This window comes from Barbatula barbatula, assembly GCF_947034865.1.
Source record: "Barbatula barbatula genome assembly, chromosome: 13".
In the NCBI taxonomy this organism is placed as follows: Eukaryota; Metazoa; Chordata; class Actinopteri; order Cypriniformes; family Nemacheilidae; genus Barbatula; species Barbatula barbatula.
In genome coordinates this window covers 6805394-6816110 of record NC_136776.1, presented here as the reverse complement: position 1 = coordinate 6816110, position 10717 = coordinate 6805394, and positions in this window count along the sequence as shown.

Genomic DNA, 10717 nt, shown 5'->3' with positions numbered 1-10717 from the left:
TGGGTACAATGCCGGTGCCATCCAAGCATGAGGACGTAGTTCCCGGCTTCTTCAGTCTTGAGCTCAATCCGAACTATTGTATATAAAGTATATAATTTTTTTATAATAAAAATAATCGATCGTTTCGCTAGAAAACCCCCTCGTCCTCAGCTGGTATCGTGCTGAGCCCGTTGAAGCACTTCAAAGACCTTTGAAACTGCATGGATATGAACATTCTGTGAAGAAAAGTCCAGAAATGTTTCCCTAAAATAATAGTTTTCTGTACTCTTATGATATGAAATATTGTAATAATCTGACCTGGAGTAATTCAGTTTGCCCAGTAGAAAATTACTAAAAAAGTCCCCTCTTGGGACCTGGGATGCTGTGGTCATCTGCAGTAGATTCTCCACCAAGCACAGGCTTTTCCACATAACCTGAAATCAAAATTAAATAAATATTTTTAAATACTCTTTACATTTAGTGAAATGGATAAGTTTACGCATTCTTTAAAATTTACAAACTCATTATGGAGGAAACACGTAACCTGTTATTATGTTTGATATTAAGGTTTGAACATGCAATACAGACATCATTTTTTTTTTGAAAATAAAATATATTCACGCACAGATGCCATTGGCATAATGTCACTATGCTTATTGGCACTTCTGGTGGCACATCTGGTCTTCATTGGCATTTGCCAGTGGATAGTGGCATGTGTCACTGACATTATCGCGACACACTGACACCGAGTCACAGAACATGTCACTGTATGTTGTGACCCCTCCAGTAGTGACTGACATTTGAATCGACGTCTATACTGACATAATTGTGACACAAAATCCTAAATAGCCCAATTTTGTGATATTTTATATCAATTAAATGCTTTTAAGTCAGAAATATTTTTTCAAACGTCTGTATTTGATTGGCATGTGCCACTGAATGATTTTTAATACCAGTAGCCTTCTACTTTATGTTGTTTATCTTGCAAAGTAACAAACTGCCATTTCTAGGAAATACACAAAATACATATCTTATGTGTCACTACGAATAACTTAAGCCGCGTCAGGTACTGTAAACCATTAGTGAACGAAAACATCCTGCGAAGTTTTAAATATGAAAGTTGACTGTATACAAAGTTGTTGTCTCTCAAAAGTAAGAGTCGACTCTGAGTTGCTGATATGAATCGATAGTCGAACGATCTAAATGACGTCAACTAGACAAGTATATATACTAAATTACATTAAAATATGTATTAATTCAAATTCATATGATTTATTATGCTAATGAAACAATTACAATGCCATACGTAACATCCAAATGAAACATTCACTACATTTAGAACCTACACCATGTGCAGGCCTCACCACGTGCGTCATGCACAGCACGAATCATTCAAATGGATTCTTAAAACACTATGTACAATACATGTTTATTAACAGTCAACCAGATCTATTTTCTTTCATAAATTTAACTAATCAAACAACATACCTGTAAACAGACCACATCATCAGTGGATCAACGGGGCAATGGCTTCTCTCTCACGCTCTCCTGTAGACACTGGGCGTAATAATATAATTATAAGCACATTATGAATTTCATAATCTTATTACAATTAAACACTTCATCACAACCAACACGATCAAATGCTGTTATCACTTAAATCACACTGGAGCAAAAACTTGCATTTGGACAATAAAACTCAGCTTACCAGAGAAACGTCCTCGAGAAAAACAACGTGCATGCGATCGCACGTCGTATGGACTTGTGAACAGTAATATGAACAAAATTGTGTGAGATTCATTAATCCATTTGAATTATAAAACAGAAAACAAAAGTAGTATAACAAGTAAATTCAAGAAAATTATACAATATAGGGGGAAAACTATTCCAATATTTCACACCAGTTACAAATGCATACTTTTTATATCGCGCTGAAAACACTCTTACCTTCGTTCCAAACGCAGGAGAAAACATTACATTCCTTATTCCAAAATGCCAATGCAGCTCGATGATATCCGAGGATGGCTCACCTAAAAGCATTGAATTGAAAACACCCGCGCAAACCCGTTGAGAAGACGTCTCTGACAACCGTTTGTCAATTCAAATGTGTAAAACATGTGACCAAATCATTGCTCTTTCGGCTGTTATGACTTGGCGGCAAATTTGAATCTGTGTCGCACACAAACAACAAGATGCATCTGAATAAACGTGTGAATGTTAAATAGTTGTATGGAGTTGAAAGTAGAATAATATTATTTTCATTATTCTGTGGAAATATTTTTCAACAAAAGTTACAATAACAATTTTTATATATATGTGCAAATACGTAGTAGCAATATGTTTTATATATATGGTTATATAGTTATATATAGTTTAACCATTAGGATTTGTTGGTGTTTTTCTGTGCACGTGTAAAACATAGGCTATCTGGAAAATTCCACAAGGAAAGATTCTGTTGGTGCTCCCGTATGACTGTTGGCCCCATACTTCACTACATCCACCCTATTTTTCAACATGGACAAAGCAATTTCATACGAGATAATTTCATGTATGAGACTTCGGTTTCATGAGTCACTAGGTTAACAGCCTGAAAAAAACAAGAGTGTAGTAAACAGTAAAAATTACTTGTGCTTTATGATTATCGTGTGTGAAAATCTCTGAGAACTGTGGGTAGGATAATTAAGTGTATTAGGGATGCTTTGCCCCATGCATTACTGTCTTGTATAAACTCAGCCCTGGTAGATGGTTTTACAACTCAGAACTTCCCTGAGCTGAAGGTGACCTCTAAAGATGGAGGAGTTTTAATATAAACCTACTACATTGTTGGAGGGTATTTGATTTTTCATAATGTGGCAAAGAAAAACTGTTATGTGTTAAAACTGTGCATGTTGGACATTTGCAAGGAAAAACAGATACTAAATGGAGGGATAAGATCTCTATTTGCGAAGAAGTACATCCATCATGGAGAGTATTGTATAAACCTCCTGTCTCCAAGCAATGTGGAGATCTAGAGTTGTGCTATAGCCTCAAATAGTCCAAATTTAATAAGATTGTTCTGTCCCCTAATGCTCATGATGTTTTTCCTATGTTTTTGAATGTCCAAGACTTGGTCCTTTATTTGTAATACTTGAAAAGTTGATCACAAAATTGGGGGTTTCATATAACAATACCTTGTTTATATTAGGATATAAATATAGAAGTTCATTGCCATTTTTGTATTTGCCAGGCTAAGTTAGGCATTTTGAAATCCCACCAGTGTAAAAATGCAGGAAAATAAGTTGATATGAAAGCTGTTAAGGTCTTAAATAGAATCTCGAATTTGAATGAAGATGGAGTGTGAGAGAGGCTGACTGTGTGTACGAATGCTTAGTTTTTAATTGGTAAAATGGTTGTTGTTTATAATGTATCTTGTCTCTCTCTCTCTCTCTCTTTATTTATTTATTTGCAGAGGACAATGTCCTTTTGATAAACACTTGTCATGATTCCGCTATCATGTCATGTTTATTTTTGGTCTTGCAGCGGAGTCATGGCATAGCCTTAGGTTTTGTGTGAGAAAGACATGTGCTTTCTCGTGTCTCGTCAGTGTTTCCCGCCATCTCGTTTCCTCGTTAACCTTCCCTGAGTGTTTCAGTACCCGCACCTGACCCTTGTTAATTATCCTTCCCCTTCAGTCGGTCTCTCGACGTTGTGAGAGACTGACTGGGGTTTGATCTTGAGAACCTACCTTCTCCGAGATAATTAATTAATAAAACGCCAATGGGCTTGGCGAATGGCACGCGCACGCCAGTCTCCGCCCCGTGCATACGGGTATAAAGGAAGATGGCGGCGGTCATTCACTCATCCTTTGTTCTTCGGAACCTGTGTGTTTGCTGATGCTACACGCGATACTCGACTTCGAGAAAAACCTGCTGGATTTATGACGCGGAGCAGCGGACTTCTCCTTTCGGTGGACTTCCCCTGGGCGTTTCGGCAGAAGGCTACAGACCTTAAGAGGTAAGTCCCTCCGGCTACGAGCATGTCTCGTAGCTGTATCCTTGGGTGCGACAGACTCATCCCGGAGTCTGACGGCCATGATTCCTGTGTCACTTGCTTGGGGCTCAAGCATGCTGAGGCAGGTTTTCACTGGTGCAATGTCCCGTGTGTGCGGACATAGCAATCAGGGTGTTGCGGTCACGATTGGCTACGTTCTTTCGAGCGCTGCCACCACCCCGTCTGTTTCCCAGGCGTGTTCAGCTGCCGTTTCGGCGAGGTTGACCGCTTTGGCGAGCGGCGGGGGTGATTTAGGGACGCGATAGATGTCGCTCCGTCAGCTTCACGCTCGCGGACCATCTATACCTCTTCACGCTCACCTGGTTCGTCCCCTACGAGCGGCAGACGGCCGTCTCATAGTGGTAAGACTTCGCACACGGATGATGACGCTATCTGTGTCGCTGCGTCGGACAGCTGCCTGCTGGCATCGGATGCGGAAGAGAGCTCCGGAGGAGACTCGGGCTAAGATGTCGGCCATGCTTTCCCGGGCAGCCGCGTGCATCGGGTTGCAGGGTGTAACAACATCCTCGCCGGAACGCTCGCGGCTAGATGCGCGGTTTCGGGGGCGTGGTCAAAAGCCACGCCCCGCTCCGTTACCATTTTTCCCGGAGGTGCATGACGAGCTCGCCAAGTCCTGGAATGCGCTCCTTTTGGCGCGTTTCAGGCCGGAGGGCTCTGTGGCTGTGACTTCCCTGGTTGGTGGGGCGGCTAGAGTCTATGTTGACGTTCCCCGCGTGGAGCGTGCAGTCGCGGGCCACTTGTGCCCGCAGACAGCTGCCACTGGGGGGGGCTCGACCTAGACTCCCGTCCAGAGCACGTAAGCTCTTCGACACTCGTCGAAGACTTGCAGTGCTGCTGGACGAACCGCATCCGCTCTCCACGCCATGGCGGTCCTCCGGGTTTTTCAGGTAAGTCCTGAAGGATTTGGACGACGGGAAGTTCGACCCAACTCGTATGAGAGCTACGTACTGCCACAGACCTCGCGCTACGAGCGACGAAGGCCACGGCACGTGCACTGGGTCGGTCGATGTCCACAATGGTGGTCCAAGAGAGGCATCTGTGGCTTAGTCTTGCGCAGGTGAGCGGCGCCCAGAACGTCGGTTCTGGATGCGCCCATCTCGCAAGCAGGGCTGCTTGGTGATACCGTGGAGGACGGCAGTTCTCCGCGGTCTGGCAGACTGAGGCGATCGAACAGATCCTGCCACGCGGCAACGTGCCCGCCAACAGGTCGGCATGGTCTCGGGCACAGTCTGGTTCCCAGCAGCCCTGCCCTCCCGCGGCGGCCCTCCGGTTAAGGAACCTCCCAGAGGACGACCCACCAGAGGTGGACCCCCGCGGAAGAGGGCATCTGTTCCCCGTCAGCAGCCCGCCAAGAGGCTCTTTAAAGCGGCCCTGACGGGACGAACCAGGGGGAGATTTTACTGGGCCCGAATCCCGGCCTTTCCAATGCCGGATAGGAAAAGGACGCTGCCTGCCGCGTTCCATCGAGTCTGGGCCCTTTTCAGGGTCCGGCGCCCACATACTCTCAAAGAGACAAATCTCCCCTGGGTTTTCCTCCACAACACTCTCGTCCAGACGGTGTATGGGATGGATCGGGCCGCCGACCGCAATCTCCTCCGGACATTGCGTTGGGCCGCCTGAAGCAGGTAAACATACAGAGCCGTCAACCTCCCTGGGGGTCCCCCCTGTGCGAGGTGACCGTACTGTCAGCCACCGAACCAGCCTCCCCCGGCACGGTGAGGCAGATTGTCCCTCTGGTCCCGTTGTCACGGTTCTTGGGCGCTTGGTAGCGCACCAGCCCGTCACACTGGATAGAGAGGACGGTCCGTCTCGGTTACTCGATCCAATTCGCCAGGCGCCCCCCCCAAGTTTCGTGGCATTCTGTACACCTCGGGGCGAGGAGAGAATGCTTCCGTACTTCGGCAGGAGGTCGCCGCCCTTCTGGCGAAGGGTGCGGTCGAACCCGTCCCTATAACCGAGATGTCGTCCGAGTTTTACACTTCATCGTGCCCAAAAAAGGGCGGGGGGCTGCGGCCCATTTTTGGATCTGCGGCACCTGAACAAGCACCTGCACAAGCTGCCGTTCAGAGTGCTGACGCAGAGGCGCATCCTGGGCTCGGTACGTCACCAGGATTGGTTCGTGGCAATCGACCTGAAGGACGCGTACTTTCACGTCTCTATTCTCCCCCGACACCGGCCGTTCCTACGGTTCGCGTTCGAGGGAAGGGCGAATCAGTACAGGGTCCTGCCATTCGGTCTGGCCCTGTCTCCACGGGTTTTTTCCAAGCTAGTGGAGGCTGCCTTAGCTCCTGGCAGGGAGCAAGGCGTGCGAGTGCTAAACTATCTTGACGACTGGCTTGTCTTGGCACACTCGCGAGATGTGTTGTGCACGCACAGGGACCTTGTGCTTCGGCACCTAGACCGTCTAGGCCTCCGGGTCAACCAGGAGAAGAGCAAGCTCTCCCCCGCGCAGAGCACCTCTTACCTCGGTATGGAACTAGACTCTGTCCGTATGTCAGCACGTCTCACCAACGAGCGTGCACAGTCAGTGCTGCGTTGTCTGAGGTTGATCAGTCAGAATCCCTCGACGCCGCTGAAGAATTTTCAGAGGCTCCTGGGGCACATGCCGTCCTCGACGGGGGTAATCCCTCTCGGGTTGATGCACATGCGGCCGCTTCAGCACTGGCTACAGAGTCGGGTTCCCTGGACGGCGTGGCACGCCGGCACCAGGCGGATTACGGTAACGCCTCAGTGCCTTCGCACTCTCTTACCCTGGTCAGACTTGACCTTTTCTCCGAGCGGGGGTCCCGCTCGGACAGGTTTCGAGGCGTGTCGTGGGAACGACAGACGCCTCCCTGCAAGGGTGGGGTGCGGTGTGCAAGTGGGCACGCAGTATCGGGTCGGTGGACAGGTCCCCGACTGCGTGGGCATATCAACTGCCTAGAGTTGTTGGCAGTCCTTCTGGCACTGAGGAGGCTCCAGCCCCTCGTGCAGGACAAACACGTGCTAGTCCGGTTGGACAGCACGACTGCCGTAGCGTACATCAATCGCAAGGCGGCATACGCTCACCGCAGTTATCACAACTCGCCCGACGCCTCCTCCTTGGGAGTCAGCAGGTGAATCCCTGCGGGCCACGTTTCTTCTGGGCAACCTGAACCAGACAGCCGATGCGCTCTCTCGACAGTGTACTCCCCACGGAGAGTGGCGACTCCATCCCCGTGCAGCCCGGCTCATGTGGGAAGCGGTTCGGCAGGCACAGGTGGACCTGTTGCCTCCCCGGACTCCACCCATTACCCGCTATGGTATTCCAAGACCGAGGGTCCCCTCGGCACGGATGCCCTTGCACACAGCTGGCCGCGGGACAAGCGGAAGTACGCCTTCCCCCCCAGTGAGCCTCCTTGCACAGGTCCTGTGCAAGGTCAGAGAAAGGGGCATCAGGTTCTGGTGAGTGGTGCCATACTGGCCCAACCAGACCTGGCTCTCGGATCTGGTAGATCTGACGACAGCCCCCCTGGCCCATTCCCCTGACGAAGGACCTTCCGTTGCAGGGGAAGGGCACGTTGTGGCACCCCAACGCAGGCCTCTGGAACCTCCATGCCTGGCCCCTGGACGGGACGAGGGCTTGCCCGTTAGCGGTCCGGGAGACTGTCTTACAGGCTAGAGCCCCGCCTCTAGGCGGTCATACGCTTATAAGTGGCGCCAATTGTCCTGGTGTTCTCCCCGGGAGGAGAACCCGCGGAGTTGCCTGATCGGATCAGTGCTGACCCGCAGGTAAGTATCCCCGTCAGCACAACCTGGTCACCAGGTTCCTCAGGAGCGCGAGAAGGGTGTGTCCACCCTGGCCGCGCTCCGTACCCTCTTGGGACCCTAATGGGGTCCTACAGGGCCTTGGTACGGCCCTGGTGAGCCCCTAAGTATTGCCAATCTTCCTCAGTCGGATGAAAGATGCACTCTTTGTGGCGCTCACCTCCATCAAGAGGGTGGGGGACCTACAGGCATTCTCTGTGTCCCAAAGGTGCCTGGAACTCGGGATCGGTAATTCTCACGTGGTCCTGAGATCCTATCCCGACAACGAGCCCAAGCTTCCCACTACTCCCTTCCGGGACCAGGTGGTGAACCTGCAGGCGCTCCCCTCCGGAGAGGAAGACCCAACCTTTCTATGTGTTGTGTCCAGTACGCGCGCTGCGCCTCGGTCTGGACCGCACACAGAGCCTCAGAAGCTCTGAGCAGCTCTTTGTCTGTTCTGGGAGACGGCACCCGGGGGGGGCTGTCTCCAAACAGAAGTGGCGCACTGGGTACCAATCCCAGGATCGCCGTGCCCGCTGGCAGTGAGAGCCCACTCCACTCGTGGGCACTGGCACAGGGCGCCTCTCTGGCAGACATTGTAGAACTGCGGGTTGGGCTACGCCCAGTACCTTCACGAGATTTTACAATCTCCACGTGGAACCAGTTGCAGCACATCCCTTAAACGCCGCCAACGTTTAGGGTGGGCTCCTGGTTTGGGCGTACGCCTGCGAAAGCGCCTTCTCCCCTCACCAGGTGAGACTAGTGCGCTATTGTAGCCTACCTACTTTCCCCTCTCGGGCGAAGTATAGGCATTCCATCCATCACTAAGCATTGCACTTGGTAACAGACTGGGCGGAGCCGTCTGTTAGAACCAGGTCCGTTACAGGTAGAGTCATCCCTGCTCAGGCAGACCCCTGTATTAGGACTAGTGCCCCATACGTAGTGACTCCCCTTTGGGTCGTCCCGTGTGTTGAATTCCTCACTCAGGATTTCCCGATTGGTGAATCTGTGACCTCCCCGCCGGTGGTAATCCCACCTGGATTGTCCCCCTATTCGGGCTAACACCGTTCCGCATGTTGTTCTCCCCGCCGGGGAGACCATGTCATGTCTCCACATGTACCTCCCCTCCGGGTAGGATGTGGCCTCCGTAGCACACTCTTCTAAGAGGAGAGCAGTGTTTCCCCAGTGTTCGGCTCCGGACAGCTCCTCGCTACTAGAGGCGTACGCCACTGTCCGTGAGGCCGTCAGTAGAGGCTTCTCGGTATGACCAATACTATATGACTGGAAGATTACGTCTCGCGGTAGCACTCTGGGACTCGCTAGCCCAGTCAGGGTCGCTCCGCTAGAGGTCGTGATATCGGTGCAAGCGCTGTGGCGTTTAAGATTGATCCCCAGTCAGTCTCTCACAACGTCGAGAGACCGACTGAAGGGGAACGTCTCGGTTACGTCTGTAACCTCGGTTCCCTGATGGAGGGAACGAGACGTTGTGACTTCATGCCACAACGCTGCACCGAATCACTGCAGTGAACGGGAGTGCCCTCTCAGGTTCCTCAGTACAAAGGGTGAGTGAATGACCGCCGCCATCTTCCTTTATACCCGTATGCACGGGGCGGAGACTGGCGTGCGCGTGCCATTCGCCAAGCCCATTGGCGTTTTATTAATTAATTATCTCGGAGAAGGTAGGTTCTCAAGATCAAACCCCAGTCAGTCTCTCACAACGTCTCGTTCCCTCCATCAGGGAACCGAGGTTACAGACGTAACCGAGACGTTTGTCTGTCTCCCTTTAAAACATCCTCGTGTTCATTGTCTTGTGCTGGTTCGTTGTACGTGTTACCTTCGTTGTATAGTGTTCCTGCTCCGTATAGTACCCTTGGTCTATTCTAGTCAGTGTATTCTAGTCAGTGTTAGTGTTTTATGGTTAAGTCTTGTTGAGTGTTTAGTTATCAGTTTATTGTGTACTCTGCTTTTTACCCCCTTGTGGGTTTTTGTTTTGTTTCCTGTTATTATTTATTAAAATCCTGTTACCCCTTCATCCCCGCTGCCTGCGCTTGGGTTCTTCAACACAGTTCATAACAAACACTATCAACCAGTCAAACTATCACAGCTGTTGCAATGACACTGCATTAAATAATTTAACAATTTATAAAAAGAAATTGTAAAAACATAGCGCTATTTTTCAAGGATAGGCTATATGACAGTAGTTGCAGCCCACCAACCCCAAAATAATCATAAAAAGTCAAAAGTTGTATAGCTTAGCTACAAGCAGCACAAAACCAAAGAACCACGTTCACCAGCTAGGGACAGACAGTGGGCGTGGTCTTATTTTGCGACGAGAGCAAAAACCTAAATGTTTAAATGCAAACGCAATATATTTTTACTCCAATTTTTTATTTGGTGATCTTGCAGTCTGTAGCCTACTAGAGAACGAGAGAAAAAGACACTTGTGTTATTGTTGAAGCCAGCTTTAAGCTTCATTACGTGTACTCCGCCATCTATTTTGGTAAGGGAACATCAACGAAGTGAACGAACAACGCAACGCGGGCTCGCTCAGTCACACTTGGCCAACAGGTGAGCATGCATGAGAAAACATCTTTTCTTGTGAATCATTTCATATATATATATATATATATATATATATATAATTTGACTGTCTCCCGTGTGCGCAGAAGTTTGATTTGATAAAGTTAGCAAATTTGCTAAACATTACTTTTTGCATATAAAACTGGACAGTTGCGTCTCTGTTATTTTTACACGCGGCACTTCTGAATGTAATAAATTCACGTTTTAGTAACAATATATTGCTAGATTTTCTGTGTGGTTGTAATACTCCTTAAAAGAAGTCTAAAGTTCTAAAGAAAAGAACAGCGCTGATGCGATATGGCTTTATCTGTATATTGATCATAGATGAATAATAAATATACAC